The sequence below is a fragment of the Hyperolius riggenbachi genome, chromosome 12 (genome assembly GCF_040937935.1).
Source record: "Hyperolius riggenbachi isolate aHypRig1 chromosome 12, aHypRig1.pri, whole genome shotgun sequence".
Classification (NCBI taxonomy): Eukaryota; Metazoa; Chordata; class Amphibia; order Anura; family Hyperoliidae; genus Hyperolius; species Hyperolius riggenbachi.
The window spans coordinates 60,022,056-60,037,073 of record NC_090657.1 but is presented as its reverse complement, the minus strand read 5'-3'; the positions used below and the strand labels follow the sequence as shown (position 1 = coordinate 60,037,073).

General features: G+C 41.1%; 1 long non-coding RNA gene across 7 annotated transcripts in view; it reads left to right on the top strand.

Moving 5' to 3' along the window:
* LOC137541874 (uncharacterized) overlaps positions 1 to 15,018 on the top strand; it is a 601,362-nt gene that overhangs the window by 347,512 nt on the left and 238,832 nt on the right. For all 7 annotated transcript variants that reach the window (XR_011025298.1, XR_011025300.1, XR_011025294.1 and 4 more), the window contains one exon: positions 11,759 to 11,878. This is a non-coding gene — a long non-coding RNA (uncharacterized lncRNA). The remainder of the gene's footprint in view (positions 1 to 11,758; positions 11,879 to 15,018) is intronic.

Here is a 15,018-nt window from a genome sequence, read left to right as displayed (position 1 = left end):
ATTGCATACATTTTTACGCATTCCCGCTGGTGCAGGAACATTAACGCATGCATTTTTAGCGTGAAAATGTATGCGTTAATGTTCCTGCACCAGCGGGAATGCATAAAAATATACGCAATGTGGCCCGCCGACCCAGAGGTCGGCAAAAACTAAACTAGCTGGCGGCGGGGACTGGAGCAGTGAGTGACTACGAGGGCACAGGATGGCTGCATCGGGCTGGTAGAAGCCCCAGGTAAGTGAAACTCTCTCTTTTTTTTTTTTTTTTTTTTTGCCTGATGATTCCTTTAAGGCGGGATATCTGAAAAAAGGCTCAAATGTAAATGCAGTGAATGCAATTTCCGTTTGAGCCTTCTTGCGCTTTTGCAGAGCTCAAGCATGCACCCAGCCCAATGCTAGAGCCTATGAGAGATTTAAGAATTACATGTGAGTATTCATACTAATAATTGCCAGGGATGATCAAAGGGATGCAAATACGTATGAAATTATGCAGATTTTTATGCAAATATATGCAGCTTGAAGGACCAATCAACTTAAGCACTTAAGGACCGCCCCCAGCGGCGGCAAAGACCGGGCCTAAACTACTGCAATACGCCCATCGGTCGCGATCAGCCGCCGGCGACTGGCTCCGCCCCCCTCGCGCTGTAACCTGCCGGCCGTTCAGAAGCGCCGGCGGGTTACTAGCACCCGGATTGCCGCTCACAATGCGTATAATAGGCTTTGTAATGTATACAAAGCCTATTATACAGGCTGCCTCCTGCCCTGGTGGTCCCAGTGTCCGAGGGACCACCTGGGCAGGCTGCAGCCACCCTAGTCTGCACCCAAGCACACCGATTTTTCCCCCCCCTGCCCCCTGATCGCCCACAGCACCCCTCAGACCCTCCACCCACCCCCCAGACCACTGTTGGCACCCAATCACCCCCTAATCACCCATCAATCACTCCCTGTCACGCTATTTTTTTAACCCTAAACTGCCCCCTGATCACCCCCCACCCCTCAGATTCTCCCCAGACCCCCCCCCCCCTGTGTACTGTATGCCTCTTTTCCTACCTGTAATAACCCACTGATCACCTGTCAATCACCCATCAATTACCCCCTGTCACTGCCACCCATCAATCACCCCCTGTCACTGCCACCCATCAATCAGCCCCTAACCTTGCGGGCAATCTGATCACCCACCACACCATCACATTGCCCCAGACCTACCCTCAGATCACCTCCAAAGTGCATTGTTCACATCTGTTCTGCCATCTAATCACCCACTGATCACCCATCAATCAGCCCCTGTCACTGATACCCATCAGATTAGACCCCTATCTGCCCCTAGGGCACCCAATCACCCGCCCACACCCTCAGAACGCCCTCAGACCCCAGCCCTGATCACCTCGCCAGTGCATTGCTTGCATCTATTTCCCCCCCTCTAATCACACCTTGAGACACCCATCAATCACCTCCTGTCACCACCTGTCACCCCCTAGCACACCTACCCATCAGATCAGGCCCTAATTTGCCCCGTGTGGGCTCTTGATCACTCGGCCAAACCCTCAGATCCCCCTCAGACCCCCTTCCGATCACCTCCCCAGTGCATTGATTGCATCTATTTTCCCCTCTAACCACCCCCTGAGACACCCATCAATCACCTCCTGCCACCCTGCTTATGACCGGTTCCACAAAATTTGCCTCCTCATAGACCATCTGTCATCAACATTTGCAGATGCTTATACCCCTGAACAGTCATTTTGAGAAATGTGGTTTCCAGACTACTCACGGTTTCGGGCCCGTAAAATGCCAGGGCAGTATAGGAACCCCACAAGTGACCCCATTTTAGAAAAAAGACACCCTAAGGTATTCTGTTAGGTGTATGACGAGTTCATAGAACATTTTATTTTTTGTCAAAAGTTAGCGGAAATTGATTTTTATTGTTTTTTTCACAAAGTGTCATTTTTCACTAACTTGTGACAAAAAATAAAATCTTCTATGAACTCACCATACACCTAACGGAGGACGTTGGGCCCCTTAGCGCACCTAGGCTGCAAAAAAGTGTCACGTGGTATCGCAGGAGAAGTAGTATAATGTGTTTTGTGGTGTATTTTTATACATACCCATGCTGGGTGGGAGAAATCTCTCTGTAAATGGACAATTGTGTGTAAAAAAAATCAAAAATGTGTCATTTACAGAGATATTTCTCCCACCCAGCATGGTTATATGTAAAAATACACCACAAAACACATTATACTACTTCTTCTGAGTACGGCGATACCACATGTGTGACACTTTTTTGCAGTCTAACTGTGCTAAGGGGCCCAAAGTCCAATGAGTACCTTTAGGATTTCACAGGTCATTTTGAGACATTTGGGTTCAAGACTACTCCTCACGGTTTAGGGCCCCTAAAATGCCAGGACAGTATAGGAACCCCACAAATGACCCCATTTTAGAAAGAAGACACCCAAAGGTATTCTGTCAGGTGTATGATGAGTTCATAGAAGATTTTATTTTTTGTCACAAGTTACTGGGAGAACCTACCTGGCTATCCCATCAGACCTTGGAGAAGTCTATCCCGAAAGCCTCAACATTACCTTATGTAGTGCTACAGACCTGCATGTTATTGCTATAAAATAGCATGAACAGTTGTACGTGGCCAGTTTGTATTACAATATATTGCAGTTAAGACTAACTTTAAAAAGGAAAAAAAGGACTACAGCTAGAGATGAGCGTAATGACTTAATTACGATTTCGCGAAATTTTGCGTAATTAGTGTAATTACGATTATTTCGTGAAATTCCGCGTAAGCGTAATTTTCGCGTAATTTTCGCATTACAGTGGGTATCGCGAAATTACGTTTGCCTTGCATGCAACCGTTTGTAAGCGTAGTTGCATAACGTAATTTCGCGATAGTTCATATTACTGTAAGCGTTAATTTTCGCGTCGTTTTCGCGTTACGGAATGCTATTATAAAATTCGCCATGTAGTGATATTTCGCATCAAAATTCGCCATGCAGACGAAAATGCCTTTGGCGAAAACTCGCGAGCAACCCTGCTAACAAGTAATTACGAAATTCGCGAAACTATGAAGAAATGCGAAATTACGTTATGAACGAAACACGAAATTACGTGTTTAAAATTACGCTTACGGTATTTTCAATTACGATTTTAATGGCAATTACGCTACCATAATTTCGCATCGTAACAGCAAATTTCGCATGCGTAATTATAGTAACGCGAAATTTCGAAAATTTCGGCTCAACTCTAACTACAGCTACATATTACACTAAGCTCCACTGAGGACGACAAACACTCTAGTGTGTGTACAGGAGAGGCCCCCCCCCCCCCCCCCCATCCATTCAGATTTTAAGGTTGTATATTTTTCTTCGTCTTTAAATGAATATCTAATTTTTATACAGTATTTATGATCTAATATAGATCGTCCTGTTGATCTAAAGCCTGGTTTGCACGCTGGATAATCCTTGGCTGAACACCTTTCCTCTCATTCTATCCTCCTATGTACCGCAGCCCCCGCCAATGTTTGTCATTTACCCTTCAGTAATCCATCATAACAAATGGCTAAACAAGCACATTGTGCTCCTTTGTCCTCCCCCCCCCCCCCCCCCCCCGTGTCCCTCATTTGCTGCTGATTGTTCCTCCTCCCCTCTCCACAGAGCAGCACACATTTCTCAGCTGTAGCCAGCCACCATGCCTCTATGTAACATTGACCAGGATCGGATTCTCGTGCCTACAGGTGGCTTCTGGGTGAAAGTCAGCTCACTGGCCACTCCCCTTCCCTCTGCAGAGTGGCGTGTTAATGAGAAGAAATTCACCACCTCCCAATGTTCCAGCATGAGGAGAAGGGTGCACATCTGTCTACCTATAGGGGGGGCACATCTCTGACTATATTTCGTCTTCGTTTTAACGCTTGCAGGGTTTTTAAAGTAGCCAATGCTTTAGTGAGGAATCCGATGCATTGTGCGGAAAAGTAATGCAGGACACAAGGGTAACACAAACGGGCATAGAGGAGGACACAAAGGGTACATACAGGCATAGAGGACAGAATGGGGACAAAAAAGGGGCATAAAGGAGGAAATAAGGAGGACAGAGGAGGACACAGGGAGACACAAGAGGTACAAGGGGGCATAAGGTACAAAGGGGGCACAATCCACAAGATGCCCTTTCTTCACCATGGATGCACCAGGTTCAGTATATATAATTTTTTATTTTTTCCCCTGGTTTTTGTCTTATCAACCTAGGTGCGTCTTATGGTCAGGAGCATCTTCTAGTCCAAAATACGGTGTGTGTGTGTGTGTGTGTGTGTGTGTGTGTGTGTGTGTGTGTGTGTGTGTGTGTGTGTGTGTGTGTGTGTGTGTGTGTGTGTGTGTGTGTGTGTGTGTGTGTGTGTGTGTGTGTGTGTGTGTGTGTGTGTGTGTGTGTGTGTGTGTGTGTGTGTGTGTATATATATATATATATATATATATATATATATATATATATATATATATATATATATATATATATATATAATTTTTTTTTTTTTTTTTTTTTTTAAGGCCCCATAGGAAAGCATTAGTTGCGTTGATTTCGCATTGAATCGAAATGCTGCCGATTTTCGCAAGTGTGGCCCCTGCCTGAGGTTCTTTTGTTTGAATCCCTCAATTTGTGGAGAAACCGTAGGCCATAGATATTCTTGATATTCAAACAATATTGTTTACTTTTTTTTTTTTTTTACTTATACTTTACTTTACTACTATAAAATTTAGCTTTAGCTATTCCAAACCGTCAAACGGGCTTACAGGCAGACTTGTAAACTGAATTGTTAACTCCTCACTAAGGCTGGTTGCTTTTACGGTTCACGGCGGCCGTCATTGTGTACATCATCGCACGCGCTGTGCAGAGTGACAGCGCTTGTCAAAGCTGCCTCGCCTAAAGATCGGACGTGATGAAACACAAATTCTTCATGCTCGATACATTAAACAAAGGCGATCTCAACATTTGACACAGAGAGCTGTTACAGCCATGCATGAGAGACTACAGTATTTGAGTAAGCTAGTCGCTAACACGTACCAGCGCCCCTCTGACCACAAACGTCTTCGGATGTGGAAAGGCTATTGCCAACGCAGGAGGAGGACAGCACCTGGGTAACTCTGTATGAGAAGTATAGCAGGGCCATTCGATTCTAACAGAAATGCTGTACATGGAGAATAATGCTTTATAAATGACTTTATTTTTCCTCAATTGCTGTCACTTACAGTAGGTAGTACAAATCTTGACAAGTTTTGGACTAGTTAATCTCCTCCTGGGGGATTCTCAGGGTTTTCTTTATTTTGAAAAGCACTTACTGAATGGCTGTTGCGCAGTCTAACTAGTAAAATATTGTGCAAACATGTAGACTGGCTATCTGACATGTTGGTAGAGATCCTTGGCAGAGAGTGATATTGTAAAGAATTCAACCCTGAGAATCTCCCATGAGGACATGGACTAGTCCAAACCCTGTCAGATTTGTCAGATATTTAACTTCCTATAGTAAGTGACAGACATGGGGAAAAAAAAGTATTTTATAGCTCAATTTACTCTAGAGAAAATGTACTTCTTATTTGTATGAAGTATGAAGACTTTATGCCAGCATGTAGGTCCTTAAAGCAAAACTGACAATACAAAGATGCCTTTTTAGGCATAACTTCGATGTAAACAAGAACCAAAACCCATAATGCTCACTTCAGAAAAGTGGGCAGAGCCAAAAAAAATATTGTACAGTTTAGACTCCTTTTACTTCAACATATAATTTAATGGCTGGCTTCACTAATAAGGAAGCTTGGGAACCGAACCATCTTTGATAGCCTTTAAAACAGAATTTACCCTCCACTTCCTGTCAACTGACCTGTAAGAAGAAATGACTAAATTTACTCACATACTTCTAGTAAGGAGCCACAAAGCTGCAAACTGTGTACAAATAACATCTGCATGTGTCACAAATGATGAATGGATAGCGTCACTTCCTGTGACATCACAGGAAGTGTGAAAAATATTTCCAATAAGGACACTCGTAAAAACCCTTAATACTTCTCCACTTTGTTTAAAACAAAGCCAATGTTAAAGCTGACTTCCAGCCAAACTGTATTTCTGACACATTTTCACCCTTACCCCAATCATTTTCTAGATGACAAAAGAAAGCAATACTGACTGGTAGAATTCAAATCAACATAAACTAATAGCAATAGGTAGCCTTAGGTAGTATTCTTAAATAACACGAGACAACAATAACTCTGTAATCACTTCAAGTAAGCAAACCGGTGGAAGGCAAATTGGCTAAAGATGTTTCCTCTTACCTGACTGGGCCTTAAAGGACACCTAAAGTGGGAGGGATGTGGAGGCTGACATATTTATTTCCTTTTAAACAAAACCAGTTGCCTGGCTGCCCTACTGATCTCTTTGGATGCAGTAATGTCTGAATGACACACCTGAAACAAGCATGCAGAAAATCTTGTCAGATATTTTTCAAAAACATCTGATCTGCGGTGCTTGCAGGACAGCCAGGCAACTGGTATTGTTTAAAAGGAAATAAATATGGCAGCCTCCATATCCCTTTCAGTTCAGGTGTACTTTAAGATGAAAGGTAGCATAAAACCCTTGCTGTTGGAAATTATAAGTCCAGTCTATTGTTGTCAACACGCATCAAATACAACCATGACTCAATTGTAAAGCAACGCCTATGTACTCTAAAGGGGAACCTGAATTGAGAAATATAGGAGCTGCCATTGTTATTTCCTTAAAAAAAAATGCTAATTGCTTCTTTTTACCATAATGGACGTTCAGCTTTAGTAGTTTCACATGGAAGTCGTCGCACCTAAACTGTAGCTTCTTTCTTGATCAAAGATGTCAGAAATAGTTAGAGGCAGAGGATCAGCACAATAGTCAAGTAGCATTTTTTTTTAAAAGGTCAGAAATGATGGCCTCCGTACGATATTACTGTAATCTCAGGGTTCCTTCAAGTGACCAAGGTTTTACGATATGTTCCTCACAATGGTCATATGACGTATTGGTTCTCGCAAGTTTCCTCACAGGACATGTTTGTATATTTCATCAATAAAATACTTTTCAAGCCACCAGCATGCAAGAAAATACCCCGAATAACTCTATTACTTTCACAACTTTTGGGAGGAGGTGCCCAGAATAATAAAGTACATTAAAAAAGTTAAAGTAGTGACAGGTTGGCCTTCCTCTCTAGAAAAAAGAGCAAGTCATATAGCGACTACTGTAAAAGATAATTACTGCACAATGTTTACGCGATTCACAGGTTGACCCTGCTTATGCGTTTCACAGGTTGATCCTGCTTCCTCAGGTCAGTAACAAGTTGTGCCAGGTAGCGTAAATGAGACAGGAACAGGCACCTCTAACCTCCTGATATTACTTTGTTACCTACTTTTTAGTATTTTCTCAATTGCTAAGTCCTGAAAAGTGATTTTTGAAGACGAGATGAAAAATGATCTCTTGGGAGGAAACTTGGGAGGGAATTTAACTGAATAAGGTCCATTGAGTAAGAAATTGCAAAGAACAACGGCTAAAATGCAAAGTGTAGTAATCTGGAGCAAAACCTTTCTTTACTAAAATCAGATTAGTGAGCGATGGATTATAATTGGTTGCTTTGCATTACTGTACTTCCCATTCTATCTCTTCTGCTTCGTCAAATGAGCCTTTGTGAATGTAATTGAACAGTTCACCAGCCGGTAGGTTGAGCGTATCTGATACCGTTGGAACGCACTTGCGCACCAGGAGCTGAGGATTGCACCGAGATACATAACAGTCCTGCGCCTTGCACATATAGAGATTTCTGAACACCCGCACATGCTACATATGCAATCGTCCTGCAACTGCATGCGTGTGCCAAGTGTACAGGTGCAGTCATAAGATTAAAAGCTACAGTGGACTTTACCCAATAAATAATTAAACAGCTATCGCTTTATAAATACACGAAAAACATATTTCCATAAACCTTGTCTTTAGCTGAAGTTTTGTATTTTTCGATACGCAAACTAGCAAGGTTGTGAAACACTTAGACTGAGAGCATTGGCTTTGTTGCCTTGTTGAGGTCACATGACCTGGGGTATGGTTCAGTTTTGTAAACTTTGTACTCCTCTGTGGCACAGGAAGTGGGCTTCACACTCATGTCTAGCAGCAGGTAGCAGGGACAATATCACCGTGAGGTGTGTGTACTCTGGCTTGCCTCCACCATTTCTCATACAGCTGAAAAACATACTGGTATTTCAGGGCCACTTTCAGAGAATTCATGTGATATTTGCCTTTTTGTGAATTCACATTCACCGCACATCTAAGGCAAGTCAGTGGTTCGTATCCTAGCCCAGGTTACTATTTGCATGGAGTTTGTATGTTTTCCCCGTGTCTGCGTGGGATTCCTTCCACGTCCCCAAAACAGACATGCCCTTAAATTTGCCCTATGGTAGGAATTAGATTGTAAGCTCTTCAGACAACAGTCAGTGACATGACTATGTACTCTGTAAAGTGCTGCAGAAGATGTCAGTGCTATATAAATACATAATAATAATATGGTAGGACATTAGTCTAGGGCCGTGGTAAAGATTTAATTGTGAGCTCCTCTGTGGGATAGTCAGTGATACGATTATGTACTCTATTACTACTGCTGCGCTATATAAAATACTAAATAATAATAACATTGGCATTGCATTACTTGCAATGATGTGTGAATTTTTGGATGAGAATTCTGTTGACGTATTTGCTTTTTTTTCACAACGGACATGTGATTTGCGTATTTAATGTAAGTCAATTTGAACACAGAAAATTTGCATTTGGTATACAAACATTCACATGCAAATTTGAAGTTAATAACATAAAATCTTATGTAATTTAACTTAATTGGTGTGCACTTTGCATTCCTAAAAACGCACAAACAAAGCGACATGTGGAATTGAAAAATCACAAAGCGCAGAATTGCAAATAATGAAAAAAACAAAAACAGAAATAGCGTCCAGAAATCGCAGCGATAAGTATGACAGCTGCCTCAAGTGACATTTAATTTTTTTCTTTTTTTTTTTCTTAGACATTATGGCCCATATGCAATTCACTTTTTCTCCTGCGTTTTCTACTAGGAGATACTTTTTCATCTTCTATTTAAAATAACTTTTCAGTACTTTTCAATTAAAAAAGTACCAAAAAGTAGGTTAAAAGGTGCTATTTATATTATTTTGCAAATGTTCTTGCTTGCTGGTGGTCTAAAAGACATTTTATTGACTAGTTTGAAAATCTAATTTAGGAGAAAACTCACGAGAAAGAGGGAATGGCATATGGGCCTATGATTGGAATGTAAAAGGAACCGATTTCTGGTGGGAAAGAGAGTATCCGCTACTAATTGGGATCATGGGATGAAGTTTAATCCTGAAATAAAGTTCCTCTTTAAAAGTTGAAACTATATTTGTAGTATTTTATCTGTGCTTAATAATAATAATAAAAAAATAGCGCTAGACATACATTAATTTACATTAAAACTTCATTGTCTTAAAAAAGCAAAACCCTCCATTGTGCTCGGAGGAGACCCTCAAGGCTGGAGCTGGACAGCGCCATGTTCAGGCGTCATAAACCCATAACAGAAGTGTTAAGCTGCTTGTAGCAAGAGTTAAGCCCTTCTTGAAGGATGGTGTCAGTTGGCTGCTGCCCGCTTATATATACTGAGGAGGAGGAGGAGGAGGGGAAGTGTTGGGGGTTAGTAAATATTGTCTTTGCATTGCTGCTACATGTGATACTCAGTGGAGTCAGGCTTGTGTGTCTCTCCAAGGATGAGAGGCATTCAGATCTGCTTGTAGGGTTAAGAAAACAAACAGAGGCTGACTCCGCCATGGCTGGAATGAGGGACTTCAAAAGGGATCACCAGGATGAGGAGACTGGATAAATAAAATCCTGTCAAAGATGGCAAATGACAGCAGCGCTCCCTGCCTAGGCGTGGAAATGGCTGTCATTGATTTTTAAAGGGGGGGCGGGGGTCTTCTTTCTAAGCTTCAGGTTTTGAAGGAATCTACAGTACTTTTCCTTTTCTTTTTTTTCTATGCTAAGTAAATACAAGTAAGTGTGTGAATGTGACTTAATGTAAATCTTGTTTTAAAGGTCAGAAGTGAACTGGTACTATAGTTAATAGAAGAGGCAATGGTTTGGTTCAATCATTGTAACCAGATGCCCATGAAAATAAAATGTTTGAAAGGTATAACAACTGAGGGAAACGGGACTTAGAGCTGTAAATGGAACATGTAGAAGTCGTGATCGGGAAATGTGGTGGGTTGCAATGGAAGGCAGCAGCGCGTTTTGCAGGCGTTACTAACTTCTTCAGGGTATAAAGTATCAGGTCTGTAACTACAAATCGTCTAGCCCCCCCCAGCAAATCTGTGATTGAATTTTTCCCCAATCTTTCCTTGGTGCCTCAGTAACTTGAATGCCCATGTGCCAGGGGTCATGATCCCCCACACCTATAACATGTGTGGCCAAACCAACTCCATGGTCTACTCTAGAGCAGTGTTTCTCAACATTTTATTGGTATGTACCCCTTTTAAAACCCTGTACTCACCAAGTACCCTCTAGCATAGTAAACATTATCACAAGGACCCCGTGACAAATATATATTTCTTCGTAGTACATGATAATTTAAGGTGATCCTTCAAAATAAATGTAAAGATTTCCTCCACCTTTCAGTCATTAGATTTCCTGCTAAAGACCTGGCTTTGCTCCTTGGCACAGCCATTTATTTTTAGCCTTTCACAATTAGACATTTAGGCCAATCCTAAATCTGCTCATCCAGGGAAGTCTCACCTGCTAGGAATGAGTGTTTCTCCTATCATTTAGTTGAATTGTCTTAGCAGACCTTTGTTTAGTTATAGACTGCAAGCCCCTAATGTGGAAGTAGTTATGGCAAACTCTATATCTGCATTGAAAGAGGGCTTGTATGCTTTCCTTGCATTGAAGGGCATCCACGGCTATAATTATTAGGATCTGGAGTCGGGAAGGAATTTTTCCCTTTTAAGGCTAATTAGCCTAGGCCTTGTAAGGTGTTTCGTCTTCCCCTGGATCAACTGGGATGTGTTCAAGATGGTGTTTTTTTGTTGTTGTTGTTTTTTTCTGTTTGAACTTGATGTACGGATGTCTTTATTTAACCAAACTAACTATGTAACTATGTGGCTGTCTTTTTCTATGGCGGCTTCTGTTGAAATAGTGATTTCAAAAAGACTTAAAGAGACACTGAAGCGAAAAAAAAATTATGATATTATGATTTGTATGTGTAGCACAGCTAAGAAATTAAACATTCAGATCAGATACATCAGTGTAATTGTTTCCAGTACAGGAAGAGTTAAGAAACTCCAGTAGTTATCTCTATGCAAAAAAGCCATTAAGCTCTACGATTTTCAAAGTCGTGGAGAGGGCTGTCTTCTGACTTTTATTATCTCAACTGTAAGTGAACAGTTTTCTTTTTATCTGCCAGAGGAGAGGTCATTAGTTCACAGACTGCTCTGAAATAATAATTTTGAATGCAGAGTGTTGTGTAATCTGCACATATTATAGAATGATGCAATGTTAGAAAACACACTATATACCTGAAAATAAAAATATGAGAATATTTTCTTTGCTGCTAATCTTCTAGTAAGTATTCATAGTACACAACCAATTCACTATATCATTTTTTTTCCACTTCAGTGTCTCTTTAAGCTTTTTTTTCTCCCCCAAATAGTCCTGACCTGTTTTTATATTTATTGTTTTATAGGCGTGTCTAATCAAAGGGCTGCGATATTAGAGAGGTACTCTCTCCACAGACGGATTTCGGAACACCGAATCATTACAGAGAAAAGAAGCAATGGAGGGGGCAAACAATACTTCCTGAGAAGTAAGCCTTTATAACATTTTTGATTTATAAAATGATTATAATCATTTTTGAGGCTGAAAATGATCTTTCATGGCTGTTTCAGGATACAGTATATGAACAAACCCCATACAGGTCTGCTTTCTTACTCCGTGCAGCACAGTGCGTTCTGCCCTAGGGAGAGTGTAGGATGAGTTTAAGACTTGAAGGAACCTTAGTTGCACTTAGCTAAGGCTACTTTCCCACTATGGGCTTGATTCACAAAGCGGTGCTAACTGTTAGCACACCTGTGAAAACCCCCTTAGCACGTCTAAACAAGCTTTTCGCGCGCAAAACTTTATGCGAGGAAAACTTTACACGCGCACTGCACACAGCGCAGGGCGCTCCACGCGAAGTGCCCATTAAAGCCTATGGGACTTAGCGCGCACATAGGACTTTGCGCGCGGTACTTAGCGCGCAATCTGATTGAGAAATCCGGTGCTAACCTACTTAGCACCCTGGTTAGCATGTCTAAAGACTTTAGACGTGCTAACTAGGTTAGCACCGCATTGTGAATCAAGCCCTATATCTGTTGCATGTTTTCGCTGCGATGTGACATATAGAGGTTGAATCACTATAACAAATAGCATCTTATCGGAGTTAACGCGCCTTATCAGAGTTAACATGCCTTATCAGAGTTAACACGCCTTATCGTGGTTAACACGCCTTATCAGAGTCGTCATGTCTTATCAGAGTTAACATGCATTATCAGAGTAGCATAGCGAGCACTACGAACTTATACCTGCTAATTGGCAATGTCAGAGCTCCACTCGCTCTGCCCTGAGCCCCTGCCGGGGATTCTCAGCATGGCCGTTATTCTTTATAAAGACATTCCCTGAAAATGATTAATACAAAGATGCTGGCCAGCCTCCCTGCTCACCGTACACTATTTTGGCAGTTGGACGGAGCAACTGCCATTTATTACGTGCTTTTTAAAATAAAGAAAACCCTGAGAATCCCCCTATGAGAAGATGGGCTAGTCCAAAATCTGTCGGTAATGTCAGATTTCTACTACTTACTATAAGTGACAGCAACATAGGAGAAAAGTACTGAAGTTACTGAATAGGTAATGACCCTAGCCAGGATTGCAACCGTGGTCTCCCATGTCCCCTTAACCAGTACACTATCCAGCTCCCACCAATAATTTTATGTACGGTATATTTATAAAAAAAATTTACTTGCATTTAAAATGTTTAAATTATTATATATTTGATATAATATATTAATATCTCTTCATACCTATAGGTTTCCAAGTAATGTCATCCATATAAGCTTTATTCTTAACAATAAGATTAAATATTTATGATCAATATTCTATAAATAAATATATAAAAATATAAATAAATATTTGATGAAATAGATAACTAAATAAAAAATAAACATGGTACATCTCTTAATTAGGAATAATAAAAATACATAATTTTATCAATGTAAGAAAAATATTTTCCCTTTTTAATGTAAATAATTGTGAAGAGTTAAAGGGAAGAAGCAGTCCCTTTAATATAATTTAAATGTTTAATACTGAAAAAAAATCTTTACTTTTACTTTCAAGTTTTTTAAATATTGTATCAATTTTTTAACTGACTTGACTGGCAAGTTTTAGAGGTAGAAAACAATCTGGCATTACTAATGTGGTTGATGCACAACTCGTTTCTAGTATTACCGTAATTGGTTCCTTGCTGGTTAAAAATAATTCTGCACTAGCTCCTGCTTTGTCAGGAATTATGCCCTATTGATCACAACTAGCTTTTACATTACAGCAGACTGTTATCCAGAATTCAGGAAACTGGACGTCTCAACTTTTTCGTGGGGGCTTTTTGCGGGTGCTGGCAGGCTGTAGGATATGTACTGCGCCCCCAACAACGTACTGTACCTCCTTGTGGGCAGGACTGGTCCTAGACATTTTGCTGCCTGAGGCAAACTTGTGAGGATGCGCCCCCCTTCCCGATTTGGAATGATCGCATAGCACCCGACAATTTACTCTGATTCATTTAATTCAAATGAAACACTGCTGCTCTCCTGCTTCACCCCTCCTCACGCTTCTCCTCCTACTCTGTACTGTGTTTACAATAAACAGCATGCAGTCAAACATGCTGCCCCTGTAATCTCTGCACCTGTTGCAAGTGTTTAACCTTGCTTCATGACAGAACCAGCCCTGCTTGCAGCTCCTAGTGGCTTCCAGCATCCCTCCGTGTACAAAAGGCAGCATGTCACCTGAGTTCACGGGGGAGGGGGGGAGCTGGAAAGCCCACGAGGAGGTATGGGAAGGCTGCTAGACATCGCTGGAGGCTAAATAATTATTTCGGGAGGGTGGAGTTTGTGTTATTTAGGCCGGTTGGTCAAGCAATCGGCAAGCACGTGTATCTGGCATCAAGCAAATCTCGCTGGTGCCGGATACTGGGGACTCTGTTGTATATACATTATATAACCACAACTAAATTATATTATCTTTACTAGTTAAACAATGTGCCGATAGATCCAACATATAAAGATCCAAAAAAAACCACACATTCCCTTTACTTACAATACAATCATCTGTTACATAAAATGAGACTAATTGATAACCAATGGAGAATAAATATAAACCCTGTACTGTGTTAAATCTTTACCCATAATTAATTCTACAACATCAATTTTTTTGCGTTCTGCAGACTAATTAGTTTATCCTGGCGGTGCCGAGACCCTTATCTCAAATTAGAAACCGTCTCATTATGAAATAGGTCCGCCAAATAAAATTAATCTCGACCTATAGAGAAGATTATTTTAAATAAATGAAGGGTAAGTGAGGTATAATCAGAAGTGTATATCCCATGAGCTCTGCCTGTAGAACAATGAACCTAAATAAAGATAAAGTGCATGTGGCAAACCTCCTGGTAATAAATAACTCATCTTGTCCTCTAAGTAGCGGTTTAAGTCGTGTACACATGGCTGGTAGAGGGTTATAGATGATATTTTTGTATTAGGTTATTTTGCAGTTCAACTCAAAGATTATGAGCTTGATTCATCAAGCTGCCTAACCAGAGGAGCGTGAGCTCAGTGCAGCACAACTTAATGAGAGGAGCGCGAGCTCAGTGCAGCGCAACTTAATGAGAGGAGCGCGAGCTCAGCACAGCTTAATGAGAGGA